Source organism: Malus sylvestris, chromosome 7, assembly GCF_916048215.2.
Source record: "Malus sylvestris chromosome 7, drMalSylv7.2, whole genome shotgun sequence".
NCBI classification, from domain to species: domain Eukaryota; kingdom Viridiplantae; phylum Streptophyta; class Magnoliopsida; order Rosales; family Rosaceae; genus Malus; species Malus sylvestris.
In genome coordinates, this window is record NC_062266.1 from 25317346 (window position 1) to 25335535 (window position 18190).

At 39.3% G+C, this 18190-nt stretch overlaps 1 long non-coding RNA gene across 5 annotated transcripts; it reads left to right on the plus strand.

Moving 5' to 3' along the window:
• The first annotated feature begins 992 nt into the window (after positions 1-992).
• On the plus strand, positions 993-5440 carry LOC126629959 (uncharacterized). Of its 5 annotated transcripts, none has more exons than XR_007625903.1 (8): positions 993-1100; positions 1389-1528; positions 2034-2089; positions 2272-2375; positions 2792-2837; positions 3221-3293; positions 3384-3489; positions 4019-5440. It is a non-coding gene; the product is annotated as an uncharacterized LOC126629959 (long non-coding RNA). The 5 variants fall into 5 exon arrangements; XR_007625902.1 differs by having other exon boundaries at positions 1022-1252; XR_007625901.1 differs by having other exon boundaries at positions 1037-1252; positions 2044-2089.
• The last annotated feature ends 12750 nt before the right edge of the window (positions 5441-18190 follow it).

Below are 18190 nucleotides of genomic sequence, written 5' to 3' on the forward strand. Positions count from 1 at the left end.
AAATCTAGGGATTCAGAATCAACCACAAGCAATCTAGTTTAGGTTTCAATGCATTCAATGGATCTTTCAATTCTTTATATGATAATTCCCGTATCTAAGTCCTTGTCAGGCACATTAGACCATAGTTTTCCTTATGTGAATGATTCTCTCCTAGTTTAGGCAGAGGTCATATATCCTAACATGCAGTCTATCCTGGTTAAGGCATAAATTTAACAAGTAGGACTCTTTACGCTCGAGAAAACAAAGGACCCAAACAAACCATTATTCTTTTTCAAGCAATAATGTAATTTACCACACTTAACCACAAGAAGCTAATTGAATTATATTGCTAGTTCAGCCTCAAATTCATCTTCCAATCTTACTAGATGCAAAGTCCTAAGGTGATCAATCAAAGAACTCAAACAAAGAGTAACAATTCAAATAGTGATTAAGCATTCATCTAAAAGAAACTGGAAATCCAATGAATAACATTAAAAACCATAAACATCCATGCTAGGGCATCATCCTAACCCTAGAAAAAGAGTTTAGTTACTCATAAAATCTGAAAACATAATTAAAATTCTGAAAAACATAAAATACTTCCACACGATGGTGATGGATTACCTAGATGATCGGCGACTCTGTTTCACTCCTTGCTGCGACCTCTTCTCTGCACCTTCGAAAACCCAAAAACTCTCTCTGTCCGCTCCTAAAGTCCCCCGGTCTGCCCTCCTTTATTCCTTAATAAAATGCTGGAATACTTACTTGAATGGGACTTTTGAATTTCTCTTCTGGCTTGGATTAGTTTATTGATGATGTGGCACACTAAACTATTAAATATCTATATATACTACAGCCCAGTTCCAAAATCACTGTTCATCGTGTGAGTAGGAGTACTGTTCACCAACAGTGAAAGGGCGGAAATGCCCTCTCATTCCGGCTCTTTTCCCTCATCGGTACAGTTAAATGGCAAACTTGCCCCAGAGATCCACGCGTCAGTCCGCTTCAATACGATGGAAAAGTCAGGCTATGCGTTTGGTTCCAGACTCCTATACACGTGTTGCTCATCGGAAAGGAAAGACGGATGAAAAAGCCGAGCTCTCTGTCAAGCATGCAAGAAGGTTCCTCTCTCTCTCTCTCTCACCCATCTCTCGCTCTCAAACCTCAACTTCTCTCTTTCACTTTCTCCGTTTTGCCGAAATACCACCCAACCAGTAAACGCTTTCGGTTTGATTCGAAGAAAAATTTTACCCATAAAGGATAGCGTTTCTTTGTGAGTTCTTCGGATCTTACATCTGGGGTTTTCTTTTGTTCAAATATGGGGTTTTGTGATCGTGGTTTTCCTTTTCCTTTTTTTTTTTTTTTTTTTTTTTGTAATTTGAGATTTTGTTTGGGTTCTCTGTTTTCAGATGATTTTTGCATCCCTGTAAACCTAGATTTCTCGGCGCTTTGTGGAAGGTCATAAAATTGGTTTCCAAGGTTTTTTTTCCTGATCTTGTGATTGCTGATGCAAGGGTTTCAGAGTATTTCCCGATCTCTCCTTACACAGGTAACTAAATCTCACTTATTCTCAAATACCCAGAAGCCAAATATTTAATTTGTCACTGTACTTAGAGGGTGTATTCAATTGGGATTTTAAGGGATTTTAATTCTTTTAATGAATTTAGGGGTATTCAATCAGGATTTTAAGTGATTCTCTGAAATTCTAGGTGTATTCAATTAGAATTTTAAAATAATTTATTAAAATCCTTAGAAATCCAGGTGTATTCAATTAAGATTTTAAAGAAGTTTATAACATTCTAGGTGTATTCAATTAGAAATTGATTTTAAAGAATTTTAGTAAGTTGAGGAATTAGAGGGAATTTAAGAGATTTCATAGTGTATTTTAAGTATCCACACAAATCTCACCTCTTCCCATGAGATTTCGAGGGAATTGAATCAAAATTTTATATGAAATCTCTATAAATCAATTAAACTCCATAAAAATTCATGGATTTATAAATCCATTAAAACATCTCACATTCTCAATTGAATACACCCCTTATCTCTTTTAGCAACCTCCAGTTGTCCTCTGCTTTTCTCACTCTCCAGTGTTCATCAACACCATCAGGTCTCTCTCTACCTCTACCTCTTTCTATATCTCTGATATGTTTATACATGTCGTTGTGTATCTATATATCAGGTTGAAAAAGTTGTTAATTTGATTAATTTTGTTAGGGAAATTATTTGTTTTGGTGATGGATTTGTGGGTTTTAACCGTGTTTTGGATATACTAACAATTTTGTTTTGCAGTAAATTGCAATGGGTTGTCCACGGTTTGCCTGGTAAAACCAGATTTTGCGTGTGGGTTTATTCGTAGACGAGTCTATGATTTTTCAGGAGTTGGAGCGCTGTTGGTGAGGCTTGAGCATTTTCATCACATTAGCTATTCCGTACATCAGTCCAATATGTTCTTATCCCTTGCACTCCGTTGTTTATGTTTGGAATGTGTGATTAGAAATTAGAGAATTAACTTCTTGATAATTGCATGTGTTTATGCCCCCTCATGATATCATGAGATCTAATGAGATTGTTTGCGATCTGGTTAAATACATAGTAATAAGGACAATAGTTCATAGTTTTAATGAGGGTTAATGGTTCTGGGTTTTTACATTTATTGTTAACAACTATAATTGTTATGGTTGATTATCGTTCTCTTAGTCTTACTGGGTTTCTTTTAGCACTTTTTCTTTGATTGGAAATTTGGCGGTTTCTTAAGATACAATGATATCAAATTAGATTTTTCTAATTTTCTGATTTTGGTGTTTTGCAGGGAGTACTAATATACTGATATCTGAGATTTTTTATCTTTCAAATGGGTAAGTGCTATTTTTAATGTTTCAGTTCTGGCATGTTTGGTTCTTTGAATTCTGTAGTTTGCTCGCTTCTTCGTTGCTTCGTGATTTTCATTTTTCAGTGTTGGTGATGGAAATTTGTAAAAATTGTAGTAGTTTTCTGAGAAAGTTGGGATTTTTAGTTATATTTTCTGTGTAATCCCTATTGAAAGACTGGAAAATGATATTTTTTTTTTAGGGAGACTGGAAAATGATTGAAATGATGGTTTTCCTGGGATTTAAAATTATATTTTCCTGGTTGGTTACAATCGTTTTGTTCATCTCTCCATTCGTTTTTTTTTTTTTAAATTATTCTCTCCAACATTTTTGGCTAATTTTATGTCTCATTTTTTGGTGGCTTTCTGCAGAAGTTAACATGAGCTTTTCACATGACATGGATGTTGAGTACAAGAAACTCATCCAAATAGTGAACCCACCAAGGTATGTGCAAAAATCATACCTTAAATTCCTCAAAGCCACCTCAATTATTTACCATATTCCTTCTTCAAATTTACATCCATTTGTCCGAAGTTGTTTTGTTTCAGGGTTGTAATAGATAACAAAACCTGCAAGATGCAACGGTGATAACGGTATCTTTGATCTACTCCTCTCTGCACCTCCTCCTAAACCCCTCTTGGTAAACTTTCAAACTTTACCCTAAATTGTATTTCCTTTCTCTTTCTACGCTTTCAAAAGGTTTCATTTTTTCGAGTTCTTATGCTTATGTCTCTGAAAGCACCTTAATTTTGTGTTTAATTTAGGTTTTGGCATTGTGAATTTTGAATTTTCCGTTTAATTTGGATTTTCATGTTTTGTATTTTGAATTCGTAGCCTAATTTGAAAATGAATTAGGATAAATGATTGCTACCTAAACTGATGACCATGATAGAGCAAAAAATATATTGAGTCATTTTTTTTTAAGAAAAGGTCACTTTAGCAAAACAACAATTATATATATTTTTAAAATAGTTTTCGGCTTCAAATTTTGGTTTTTGTGTTTGCAGAGGAAGGAGAATTTGACCCGATTAGCTCCAAAGCTTGCAGTAAACTTTTCTATTTGTTCAGGGTTATGAGAATTCTTACAAAAAGAATTAAAGCAACTCAGATTATAATTTTCCATTTAAAACTGTTTTTAATTTGGTCCACCATGTTATGTTTGTTAATAGGAACCCAGAAGAGTCTTGAATTCAGTTCCAACTGTGACATAAAATGGAACTTGGTGTCATTAAACTATCGTCCTCAGCCCGCAGAATTCAGGTAGCCCCATGACTTTTACATTACTGCTTTCTTTTTATATACTAATTATTGTTCTATGAATTGTATTCTTCAGTTAAATAATGATTAATTAGAATGCCCAAAAAAAAAACCTGGGCATAATATGACTGACACTGCAAAAGGTTTCATTTTTTCGAGTTCTTATGCCTATGCTATAATATTGATTCAAGAGAAAAGAGATAATAATTTCACTCTGACTGACACTGCAAAAAACTTCTGTTCCAGTCTGTTGCAACAATTAGTCCCCCCAGCATTTTTGGTTTTCACAAGCCTCAAGGTTAAACAATTTACATGCCAATGACTGCAGTTTCTAATTAAATAATTATTAGTTTCAAATTAACACTGAGACATTTGAAAAATTGGTTTGGCAAGGCATAGTTTAATGTTCTTTTTCATTTTATGCATTTTAATTTGAGAGAATTTGGCTTATTTGTCTTGATGTAATTAAATTCTTGAATTTTGCAAATTGAACTAATGAAGTTCATTCTGAATTTCCAATTCAACATTATAGCATTATAAAATTGTTTTGCAAAGAAATTGTGTGTTGCTCATGTGCATTCTTCATTGTTTGTGCTTTCAATTCAAGATAATGCAGTATATTTTCAACAGTAACCAATAATATATTCTCAGATAATCATGGCGGGATGGCCATGATATGTTATTTAGGGTACTTTGAGTGGAGTAATTTTGTGATAGTTATTAGTTTGAAGCATTGATGTTTTTTAGTTATTTGACCACCTCTACATCTCTTTCATTTAAAATACTTGATTGGGAGCTTAATCTTTCTTTTGGTATTTGCTTAGTGTACTTTTGTTGGCCGTGTTTTGTATCTCATTAACGACAAGCAAGTGAAAGCTATAAGTTATCTATTACAAGTATCCATTTTAAAAAATCATATGTATGATAGTTGGTAGATTTTATTATTTGAGATTTCTTATTATTTTAGTGGTGTTGTGTGAACATTTCTTTTGCAATTTGATACTTTTCTATTTACACATTTCTTTACATGCAATTTAATCTGCATATTTGTGCTTCCGCAAATTGATAAAATTGATATTTTGATTCTACAACTTTGTAACTGAATGAAAATGGTTTCAACTCTGCGATTTGCGAGCTTTTAATCCAACAAGAAAGATGAAGGTTCGTGCCTGTTGAGTGTGCAGGAGTTAAAGTAGGTGAGTTCGAAAAATGTAAGAATGCAGGAATGTAAGTAAGATTAATCTTTTTTCACATGCACATCATCTTTTGTATATAGATTGTATCAATCAAATCTTTCGTATATAAAGATTTATTCAGTATTTTCTGTCATACAATATTTTATATCTTTGAAACAAATTTTTCACACAATTTGTCATCCCGCAGCAACGCGCGGGCAAAAACTATCTAGTATTAACTATGCACCGTTTAGAATAGTCCTTAACTTTTCTAAAAGCTTCCTCTTTTTTTTCTCTCTGCTTGTTTCCTTTAATTAAACTTTGTAAATCTGAAATCTCTTTGCAAATCCCGCGTAAAACCTTGCTGGCGGACGTCTGGTACAAAAACCACTATAACGTCTTCTAGGAAACTCGGAATCACGAACCGTAAAATTCTTTTGAAAGCTAACTTTCATATCTTTCCAATGGTATAAGACTCAACAGCTGGTTCATTTTGAGGAAGTACAGTTTAATCCGTAAAGTTGGCTGATCCGCACAAACAGCCTCTACTTCCAGCACGCCAAACTCATTTCAATCGCTAAAAATGCTCTTTTTTCTTCTTTCTTCATCTTCACACTTCAAATCTAAGAAAAACATAAAACTAAGTGAAACAAACTAAATTCACTCCAAAGGATAACAAAAATCTAAACTAAAAGGGCATGAAAATGTACGCAATTATGATTATATCAGGTGGCCCAATCGAGAGTACACTACCAGAACGCTCAATTCATGGTTGGTCGAGTGGTTGCTTGCCAGGACGATACTGGAGAGGTTCCTCGTCTGCCCTTGGGCCGCTGGGTTATTGGGCCCGTGTAGGTTGGAATGGCACGGCTTGGGCTTGTGGGCCTTGGGCCGTTGTCTTGGCACCGTGGGTATGGGCTTTGTCGAAGGTGGCCATGGCAACTGCTGTCGTGGTGGCTACCATGGTGGCTACTACGGTGGCACCCAGTGGTGGTGGTGCCTCTGCACTTGTCGTTGCGTTGAGCCTTGTGGATCGTCGTGGTCCCAATTCTTGAACGTTGGAATTTTCGTTCGTTGTGGTTTCCGAGTTTCTAGTCATTGTGCTTTTCTTTTACGTTTTATCAAAGAATTTTTATAAATAAAAATTTCAAGAGTAAGAACATACGAAAAATCTACAAATGAACAAGAAAACAAAAACCTTGCATGCGAGAGTCTTTTATGAGCGTTTGAATCAAGATTCTCTATAAAGGCACCAATTTGTGGATTCAAATTTCCGTCTTTTTCTTCTTGGACCAAAATGTACCTATAAAACAATTAACACCTAAGGTCAAGGCCAAGAACCTCACGCAGACTTAGGTTTTTTGGAGAAAATGAGGCTACATATAGGGGTGTGGCCGGCCCTATTTGGAGAAATAGGGACCGGCCACTTATGGTGGTGATTTGAGTGTAATTGCAATTAATTTGGTAATTAATCAATTAATTTTCCAATTAATCCCAATTTGAAAGGAATAATTGGGAGTTACCTTGTGGGGAAGATTTGATGAGGATTCATGAGAGTGTTTTGAATAAATATCATTTTGATCACCTTTGACCTTGATTGAGCCGTTATTGTCCATTGCATGCGCATAGGAATCCTGTTGTGCCTCGAGGGTAATTTTATTTTATTTTTTACTCAAAGGTCTGCATGTCGCCTCTATAATTTTTTTAATTATTTTTTGCTCTATTGTTAATAACCCAAAGGACTGAGAGAAGCTCACCGCTTAGCATAATCGCCAGCATCGAGCCCCCAACTACACTCTTTTAATTAGAAATTTAGATTAAATTTAAGCTTAACTTGTTTGATGACCATTTCATTGTTGATATTTGATTTCTATTTTTTGTGCTCGAGAATTTGAGGTGGTATTCATTAGAAAAGATGGATAAACAATGATAATGAACAAAAGGGTGATGTGTTGTATCGATCGTTATAAGCCTAGCAACTTCCAGTAGTGGTGCAGTTACATATATTGATACTAGAAAACATTCACTTAAATCAAACAAGGTCACTTAGTACTACGGTCTAGTGGTATTCCTCTTCACTTGTAAGTGAGAGGTTTTAGGTTCAATTCTTGCTAAAGACGAATTTGAACCATATTATTATTAGATCATTGTGAGGCTTAGCTTACTCTCCACCCCCTTAGTCTAGATACTATCGTTTGTTAAAAAAAAAATCAAAACAAACTTTAGTACTCACTGATTGCATGTTTACAAATGACCTTAATCATAAGTAAAAAGAGCTACATACATAACATTCACTAAATAATAAAAAAAACAGTTCTATCTTTGTTTGTACCATACTTCACCAATCCCTAAACTATTAAGCACTGGTCAACGTTATACCATCAAGGACCCAGAAGAGTTTCCCTCCAACCAGGAGGCCAATCACAGCACGACACGTGTCGACATCAGAAGCCAATCATAGCGCGACACGTATCAACATCAGAAGCCAATCACAACACGACACGTGTCAATGTCAGAATGAAACTAGAAACTCTCTTCTATAAATAGAGATCATTCTTTCACAATATTTCCTAATGTCATTTGTATTAAATCATTCACTAGTACTCACTAAAAGAGAGCTTGAACCTATGTACTTGTGTAAACTCTTCACAATTAATGAGAACTCCTCGACTCCATGGACGTAGCCAATCTGGGTGAACTATGTACATCTTGTGTTTGCTTCCCTATCTCTATCCATTTACATACTTATCCACACTAGTGACCGAAGCAATCTAGCGAAAATCACAAACTTGACACTTTCTGTTGTACCAAAATCCTCACTGATTTTGTGCATCAGCATTTAGAGCCGTCTGTGGGAACGACACTTATTCCCACTCTCTTCAGCTTTGTTAAGCTGGTTTCCACCATTCGTACACTCTCTTTTGACCAAGCATCCCTTTCCAACATGGGGAACGAAGGAAGCCACAGCACACATAATGACACTCATCTTGCATCTGGTGCGAAACAACGAAAGAAGGAACAAAAGAAGTTTGCTCTTCAAGCTAAAATCGATGAGCTAGAGGCTCAAAACAACAAGATAGCGATGAAGAATGAGATCCTCTAAGAGCAGTATGAGAAGGTCTTCGATATGCTCCACGAGGCTAGATATACTAAAACACACGAGCTCATCACCCATGTGGAAGTCAACCATCAACTGGATGCCCCCAACACAGAAGGTCATTTGCCATCAACATGGGTATTTCTGTTGAGGAGTGAGCTACTCATCAAAATGGTGACCAACAAGAGACTTCTCTTAACCCACCTGCTTCGATCCGAAGCAGGAAGAGTGGAGGAAGGCACCTCGTTACAGAAGAAGTGGAAGGATTGAAAGCCATCTTTCGCGACTGTCGAGACTTCCTAAAGCAACGTCGAGACAATCCCATCCATGTAAGCTCGAAGATCAATGACCCCAAGGGTCTCTGAAAGACTCGGTCCCCTCTCATGTCCCAGGCCGGCTACTAATTTGGGGAAAGGGCAACAAGTCCTAGAGAAACATGAAGGTATTGTGGACTCAGAGGTGTTCCGACAGACATACCTTGGAAATCAGTACGACGAGTCCAAGGAAAAATCACATGCTCTTGATCAAACCTTCCTACTTCCAAGAAAAGATGGAGATTTACGAAAGAAAGCTCTAGTGGTACATGACTCCACTCAGGACCCTCTTGTCCTACACCTCCTTAAGGAAGTAAACAAGTTGAAGGTCGAACGACAAGCTGAGATACCTGATTAGAACCAACCTAGGTCTGGCTCTCTTACAAGGAGGATCCTCGACACCCCCTTCAAGAGAACACAAAACAAAAGCTTGGTTTACAACTCTATACTAGAACGAAGGACCCAATTGAACACCTTAACCTCTTTGAATCCACCATGGCATATTGGATGCACACCGACGAAAAACGATGTCTTCTCTTCCCCTCCACCCTCTCTGGCAGAGCTCTAAACTGGTATTGCCATCTTCCACCTAAGACAGTAGACTTATTTGAGGAACTCAGGAAACTATTTGTCTCTCAACACATCTTCCAAACCGATTGCTTGCATTCTGCAGATGACTTATACACTATTAGCCAGAAACCGGACGAGTCACTACGAGAGTATGTCGGTCGTTTCAGCCATGAGTATTCTCGCTGCGCTGAGGCAGATAACAAGACCGCCCTCAAGGCCTTCACGGCAGGCCTACGTGATTGTTTCTTCAAGTACATGATTTATGCCAACACTTGGAAGACTTACTCTGAGGTGATGGCACAAGCTTACAACCATGCCTTCGCCAAGGCAAGGACATATCAAGGGAAACCCCCCACAACCACCCTTTATCGGCAAGTAGGGAGTGGAAGCTAGATCCAACAAAATGAGAAGACCTCGACCTTCCACACGGCGGTGGTGCCTCCCCCTGCCTTACTTAATACTTTGCCAAGTCAACAGACATATCAATCTCAGGGCAAAAAGAAAGATTTCCATCTTCACCAGTCTTATTTTAGTAAAAAAAGTAAGGGACACTACCACGATAACCAAGGGTATCGCCATGATAATCCCCGACCCCAGGCAGTCAACACAATGGGTCAAGCACGTGTCAAGACAGCCCCTACCCCGAGGTATGAGGCATACACACCTTTGAACGCCACATGCATGGCCATTTACCCCATCATAGCACACCTGATACCGAAGCCAAAGCCAAGGCATCCGGATTACAAGCCCACGAAGAACACGAGCATGTTTTCCTGCTACCACGAGCATAACGGCCATGACGGTGAAAAGTGTATCACCCTTTGTAATCATATTGAAGCTTTGGCACGGGAAGGAAAAATTGATCAATTCCTCCTTCACCCCCTACAAGGGGTAACCGTAACCAACGCCAGGTGAATGTGATGTATTCTATAAGTGGTGGCACACCCATATCTAAATCTTCTAACAAGGCCATGAAAAATAGTGAACGAGCTTTAAGGTCTGGCCACTAAGTGTTCCACATGGAAGACATCAGGGGAGGCAAGTATCAAAAGCCTAACTAGGATCCAATATTTTTCTACCCTAAGGAAGAAAGATGTATCATCTACCCTCACAACGACCCACTGATCGTGGAAGCTCACATAGCCAACTTTGAAGTACGACGAATCCTGGTAGACATGGGGGCTTTAGTCAATATCATGTTTGTTGAAGCTTTCAGGGCACTTAATGTAGCTAAACACTTGCTCGATCGCTCAATTTCCCCTCTGATAAGCTTCTCTGGTGATATCGTGCAACCTTTGGGGAACATAGACTTACCTTTCACCATTGATACAGACCCTTACACAGTTACCATTACCACTAACTTCCTGGTGGTTGATTGCCCAACGGCATACAATGTCATCTTTGGACGCACAGGCATCAATGATCTCAAGGCCATGGTATCCACACATATGTTATTGATGAAATTTCCAACCCCCTATGGCAATGGTTACATCAGAAAAGATCAACTTAGTGCACGATCATGTTACAACACTTCGGTCAAGTAACAACACTTGCCTATGCCCAAGGATACCCTTTCTATACATGACCAAGTCATAAAGACTAGCCCAGACGAAGCTAACTTGGATCTTCACGGTGGCAACAGTCAACCCGACGATTCTCAAGATGACTCTTTCACCCAGCAAGCATAACCCGTTGAAGAGTTGGAGAAGGTCTCTATCTTAAAAGATTATCCAGATCGCATGGTGAAGATTGGCACCACCTTGTCACCACCCATTCGGTTGGCATTGATCTTTTTTTTTGCAAGAGAACACTGAGGTCTTCGCCTGGTCATACGAAGACATGCCAGGCATCTCTCACGATATCATCTGTCATCGCTTAAGTATTGACCCCAAGACCAAACCAGTGAGACAAAAGCGAAAATCTTATGACGCTAAATGGTACGAGGCAATGAAAGAAGAAGTTGAAAAACTCAAAGGCATAGGCTTCATCCGCGAAGTCAATTATCCAACGTGGGTAGCAAATGTTGTCCTTAATAAGAAGAATCCGACCAAGGAAAGTCTCCTGCTCCAAAAGGTCTTGTGGAGAATGTGTGTTGATTACACCGACCTAAACAAAGGATACCCGAAGGATAGTTTTCATCTTCCTCTCATAGATAGACATATAGACTCTACGGCAGGGTGTGAACTCCTGAGCTTCATGGATGCTTACTCAGGATACAACCAAATCCTCATGAACCCTCCGGACCAAGAACACACAGCCTTCACTATTGACAAGGGACTATATTGTTATAAAGTCATGCCCTTCGACCTAAAGAATGCAAGAGCGACTTATCAGAGACTGGTCAATTCAATGTTCACCGAACAGATTGGGAAGAGCATGGAAGTTTACGTTGATGATATGCTAGTTAAAAGCAAACATGATGACCAACACATCACCAACCTATCTGAAACTTTCACCATTCTGAAGAGGTATCAAATGAGGTTGAACCCCAACAAATGTGCCTTCGGCATAGGCTCTAGTAAATTCTTAGGCTTCATGATAAGCCAACAAGGCATTGAGGCACGATACTCCAACCTTGAGAAATTGGCTCTAGCATTGGTTATGTCTGCTCGAAAACTTCGCCCTTACTTCCAAGAACACTCCATCACCGTGCTTACCAATCATCCTCTTTGACAGATATTCCAATGTCCTGACACTTCTGGGTGAATGATAAAATGGGCGATAGCATTGGGTGAGTTTGACATCTCCTACCAACCAAAGCCAGCTGAGAAGGGCCAAGCAGTGGCAGACTTCATCGTCGACTTCACATATCCTGTTGACATTGTTTATACGCCTAAATAAGTGGTTTCATTACCGTCAGAAGTTTAGAAAATAGAACCAACAACCCCAACATGGAGTCTATATGTCGATGGCTCGTCCAACCAACAGGTTTATGGAGCAGGACTAGTCCTTACGACCCCTGACAAAGTGGCGATAGAGTATGCTCTTCGTTTCAAATTCAAGGCGTCGAACAATAAGGCTGAATATGATGCCCTCCTAGCAGGCTTACGTTTGGCCAAACACCTTGGGGTTAAACGAATTGATATCTTCAGTGACTCCCAATTGGTGGTTAACCAGGTCACCAACAACTTTGACACTAAGGATTGCTCCATGGCAGCATATCTGGTACAAACACAATTGTTACTCCAGTACTTCCACTACCAGATCACCAGAATTCCTCGAGCGGTAAATAGTCATGCAAATGCTTTGGCTCGCCTCGCCTCAGAGGTGGAAGACAAGATTGGGAGAAAAATTCAGGTTGAATTGTTTGCAACACCAAGCACCATGGCTGCGAAAGTGTGCAACTTACAACAAGGGGATAGTTGGATTACCCCGATTTATAGATTCCTTGCTCATGACACCCTTCCAAATGACAAAGTCCAAGTTAAACAGATTCGATACAAGGTTACCTGTTACTTGATCATTAATGACCAACTTTACAAACGGGGTTTTAACCTACCATACCTAAGATGCCTTACGCCCGTAGAGGCGAAAATTGTCTTTCGGGAAATACATGAAGAAGTCTGCGGAGATCATGCTGGATCTCGATCCCTAACACACAAGGCTTTTCGCCAAAGATATTACTGGCCATCACTCCACCAAGATGTCATCAAAATATCTCGCTCATGTGATAAGTGTCAACGCTACGTAACTATTCCTCACTCCCCTCCCGAGCCGCTCATTCCTATGATCAACCCTTGGCCCTTCGCCCAATGGGGACTTGATTTGATCGGCCCAATGCTTGCAGGGAAGGGTAAGGTCCACTATGCAATTGTTGCAGTTGACTACTTCACAAAGTGGGCTGAATTAAAACCCTTGGCAACCATTACTGAGGCAAAAATAGAAAACTTCATATGGAAGAACATCCTTTGTAGATTCGGCATTCCCAATACGATAGTCACTGACAACAAGTGACAGTTCGACAACAATAAGTTCAGGATGTTCTGCTCAAAGTTCAACATCAATTTATGTTTTGCCTCCCCAGCTCATCCTCAGTCTAATGGACAAGTTGAAGCCATCAACAAAATAATCAAGCGAACTTTGAAAACTAGTTTGGACAAGGCTAAAGTTTGTTGGCCAGAATGTGTACCCCAAGTTCTTTGGTCATACCGCACTTCGTATCGAACATCAACAGGAGAAACCTCATTCTCACTTGCCTTTGGTACAGAGGCAATTGTCCCAGTTAAGCTTGAGCAAGCAACATTCCGAGTCCAGCACTACGTGCAAAGCGAAAATGATAAACAACTTACCCTCAACTTAGATCTAGTCGAGGAACACAGAAACCAGGCTCACTTGAGGAATGTCGCCTAGAAGTAGCGTATCTCCAACTATTATGACTCAAGGGTCAAACCTCGTTCTTTCAAAGTGGGGGATTGGGTATTGAAGAAAAGATTACTCTGCGACAGAGTCCCGAATGAATGAACACTTAGTCCAAACTAGGATTGACCGTTTGAAGTTGTTGGCATCAGTCGCCCTAGCTCCTACAAGCTTAGAAGCTCCGATGGCAAGATCCTTGGCCATCCATGAAATGCTGATCACTTGAGGTACTATTACAAGTAAACTCACATTGTACAAGTGTTAAGCTTCAGTCGTTTGACATCCTATGTAACGAAGACTATTTAGCATGAATTCAATAAAGAGGTGATTTAGACAAATCGGTCCTAATCCTCTTACATTCCTAGCAATGAAACACTCGGGTTCAAAGCTTCAGCATGAATGCTTCCAACATGAAACAAAGTTTAAGTATATGTCAACAAAACTATATAAATAAACGAACAGCTTCACAGTATATTCGTTCAATCATACATTCCAACATATTCATACATAAGCCAACTGTGCTTCGAAAGGGTTCAACATACTTTGTGTCATTCGACACTTGCTACAATGTGTCTCGACACCTTGCCCTTATTCTCACCAACCAGGTGATGAAATGTAAAGAAGATCTTCATGCCACCAACCAAGTGATGAAATGTACAACCCGTACTCTCCTTCATGCCACCAACCAGGTGATGAAATGTACAACCCGTGCTCTAATATCATTTGGCAACTTGCCACTCAAGCCACCAACTAGGTGAAGAAGGAACTCATCTTCATGCCACCAACCAGGTGATGAAATGTACAACCCGTACTCTCCTTCATGCCACCAACCAGATGATGAAATGTATAACCCGTACTCTAATATCATTTGGCAACTTGCCATTCATACCATCAATCAGGTGATGAAATGTACAACTTGTACTCTCCATCATGCCACCAACTAGGTAATGAAATGTACAACCGGTACTCTAATATCATTTGGAAACTAGACACTCATGCCACCAACCAAGTGAAGAAGGAACTCATCTTCATGCCACCAACCAGGTGATGAAATGTACAACCCGTACTCTCCTTCATGCCACCAACTAGGTGATGAAATGTACAACCCGTACTCTAATATCATTTGGCAACTTGCCATGCATGGCACCAACCAAGTGAAGAAGGAACCCATCCTCGTGCCACCAACCAGGTGATGAAATGTGATGAAGGAACTCACATTCGTACTATCAACCAAGTGATGAAATCAACTCACCATTCATTCCACCTACCAGAAGACGAATGGTACAACATGTACATGTGAACTCCTAGCATTCACAAATAATAAAAAACCCTCAAGCTTGACGATTCAACTAGGGGAGCACTTATGCCCAACAAGAGTTATAGTCACCAACAAAGTCTTATTGCAAGCCAACAACAACTTCAGTGCATGGCATACGAAGATCAAGCAATTCGGCCCTCTTGCATCTGCTTCAGACATTTCCCTTTTGTAACAATGCAAACACTACAACTCATAGAAAACTTCACACATTCTTGATCAAGACAGTGTGAAGCAAAACCAATTTATGGTGCCAACAAGAGCTTCATCAAATGAGTTTAACCACAATTCTCAAAAGCTTCACACACTCTTGATCAAGATAGTGTGAAGCAAAACCAATTTATGGTACCAACAAGAGCTTCATCAATGGAGGGCAACCACAATTCTCAAAAGCTTCACACTCTTGATTAAGACAGTGTGAAGTAAAACCAATTTATGGTGCCAACAAAAGCTTCATCAATGAAGGGCAATTACAACTCGTAGAAAGCTTCATACACTCTTGATCAAGACTGTTCGAAGCAAATTCAATTTATATGGTTCATCCAAACCTTCGACTACTACAAGGTGTGCCTTGCATCACAATCTCTTGCTCAACAGTGTGGAAGCAAAATTTGTATATGTTGTCTCTCCCACATTTTCAAATTTCTAATTTTCCCGAAGAAAAAAAAAGGAAATTGGGAAATTCAACAAAGTTTCACCACAAAAGCTTCACCAACAAAAGCTTCATCAATGGAAGACAACTACAAATTCTCAAAAGCTTCACACTATCTTGATCAAGATAGTGTGAAGCAAAATCAATTCATGGTACCCAACAAAGCTTCACCACAAAAGCTTCATCAATGGAGGACAATTACAAATTCTCAAAAGTTTCACACTATCTTGATCAAGATAATGTGAAGCAAAATCAATTTATGGTACCCAACAAAAGCTTCAACTCCAAAGCTTCACCTACAATGCTTCAACTCCAAAGCTTCACTTACAAAGCTTCAACTCCAAAGCTTCACCTACAAGGCTTCAACTTCAAAGCTTCACCTACAAAAGCTTCACCCATAATAGCTTCAATTACAAAAGCTTCATCAATGGAGGATAACTACAAATTCTCAAAAGCTTCACACTATCTTAATCAAGATAGTGTGAAGCAAAATCAATTCATGGTACCCAACAAAAGCTTCAATTCCAAAGCTTCACCTACAAAGCTTCAACTCCAAAGCTTCGCCTACAAAAGTTTCACCCACAAGAGCTTCACCTATAAAAGCTTCACCCACAATAACTTCACCCACAAAAGCTTCACCAACAAAAACTTCACCAACAAAAACTTCACCTACAAAAGTTTCACCTATAAAGCTTCAACATAAAAGCTTCACCTACAAAAGCTTCACACTATCTTGATCAAGATAGTGAGAAGCAAAATCAATTCACGGTACCCAACAAAGCTTCACCTATAAAGCTTAATATATATATTTTAGAAATTCAAAAATTCAAAAATTCAAAAATTCAAAAATTCAAAAATTCAAAAGAAAAAAAAAACAAAACAAAAAATCAAAAATTCAAAAGAAAAAAAAAATTGCATAGGCCTCCTCTTCTTTAGGCCTAACAACTTTCATAACAAATATATATGAAGGATGAGTTTTGGGCTACCACTTAGAAAGGAAAATGGTGAAGTTTTGTTACTTTGGAAACTTGGCTACTAGCAAGACACCTCATTCGTTCACTCCCTTGACCGGAGACTTGGGGGACTCCTACCATATGCTACTGCACCTTGATACCCGGAAGTCTCACGACCACTCAATGACTTAAACTTTTCAAGTCTTCAACCGAGAAGTTTTCCTCACTTGGGAAATTAAGGGAGGACTACCTCAACCTACATGCTTCACTCACAAAACTTCAACATACAAGCTTCAACAAAAGGAAAAATTCAAAGAACTTAGTGAAGAATGCCTTGGTGTATTTAACACAATACGTTGAAATGAAGTAAAGCTTGTTTATTGATATCTTCGATAAGTTACAAATATGTACATATATATGAATCAAAATAAACAAACAAGAGAGAGCCTTCACAAAGGTTGCTCAGGAGAAGTCTCAACAGTCGGCAGAGCCCCAGAAAGATGAGGCACTAGAGGGTGATTATTCGGAGCCTCAGTACTAGGCAGAACCTAGAAGGATGAGGCACCGAAGGTTGATCATTTGGAGCTTCATTACGCGGTACAGTCCCAGAAGACGAAGGCAATAAATGCCTTTGGAACAAACCCATAAACCTCTGATGATCAAGTAAAATCTGACCATTAGATTCCTGCAGCTGGTCGAGCTTCCTCTTCATGTTTGTAGCATAGTCATGTGCGAGCATGTGCAACTGTTTATTCTCATGCTTGAGCCCTCTAATTTCCTGTTTGAGACTTATCACTTTAGCCGTCAATGATTCAAATTGGCGGGTTTGAGCAAATAGGCGTTGGGCCATATTAGACACAGAACCTGCACACTGAACACTGAAAACTAGAGAATCCTTAACAACCAACTCATCAGACCGTTTGGAAAGATATCTGTTATCTTTGGGAGTGAAAAGGTTCCTGGCCACCACCGCAGTGGTCATATCGTTCTTCATCACAGAGTCCCCAACGGTAAGAGGACCAATATGAGTTAAGAATGATGGGTGACATATGTTGTCTTGAGAAAGGGCAACAGGGTTGTTGGTTCAAAAATCAAAGAGGCACCATTTTCCACACGCAACAGCAGCTCCTCGGGTACCACAGATAACTTTACCAAAGATCTCTGACAAAGTTTAGACACATAAATTTTGAAGGTTCAGCTACCCTACCATTACCCACAAGGGTAAAGAAATAGCACAATTGCTTGATAACTGGAAAGTCCCTGTGTGTGTCAACCTCCGTGCTCCGTGACAAGGCAGACTGGCAAAAATGCCAAACCTTTACTCACATTGAGAAAACACTCCCAATAGGATTACTTGCTCAAAAATCAAAGAGGCACCGCTCCCTGAATCTCGAAAGCCAAACTCCCATCAGGATTGCTTTCTCAAAAATCGAAGAGGTACCGCTCCCCGAATCTCGAGAGCCAAACTCCGACCAGGATTGCTTTCTCAAACATCGAAGAGGCACCGCTATCCGAATATCGAAAGCCAGACTCTCAACAAGATTACTTGCTCAAAAATCGAAGAAGCACATTTCTCCGAATCTCGAGAGCCATACTCCCAACAGGATTACTTGCTCAAAAATCGAAGAGGCATCGCTCTCTGAATCTCAAGA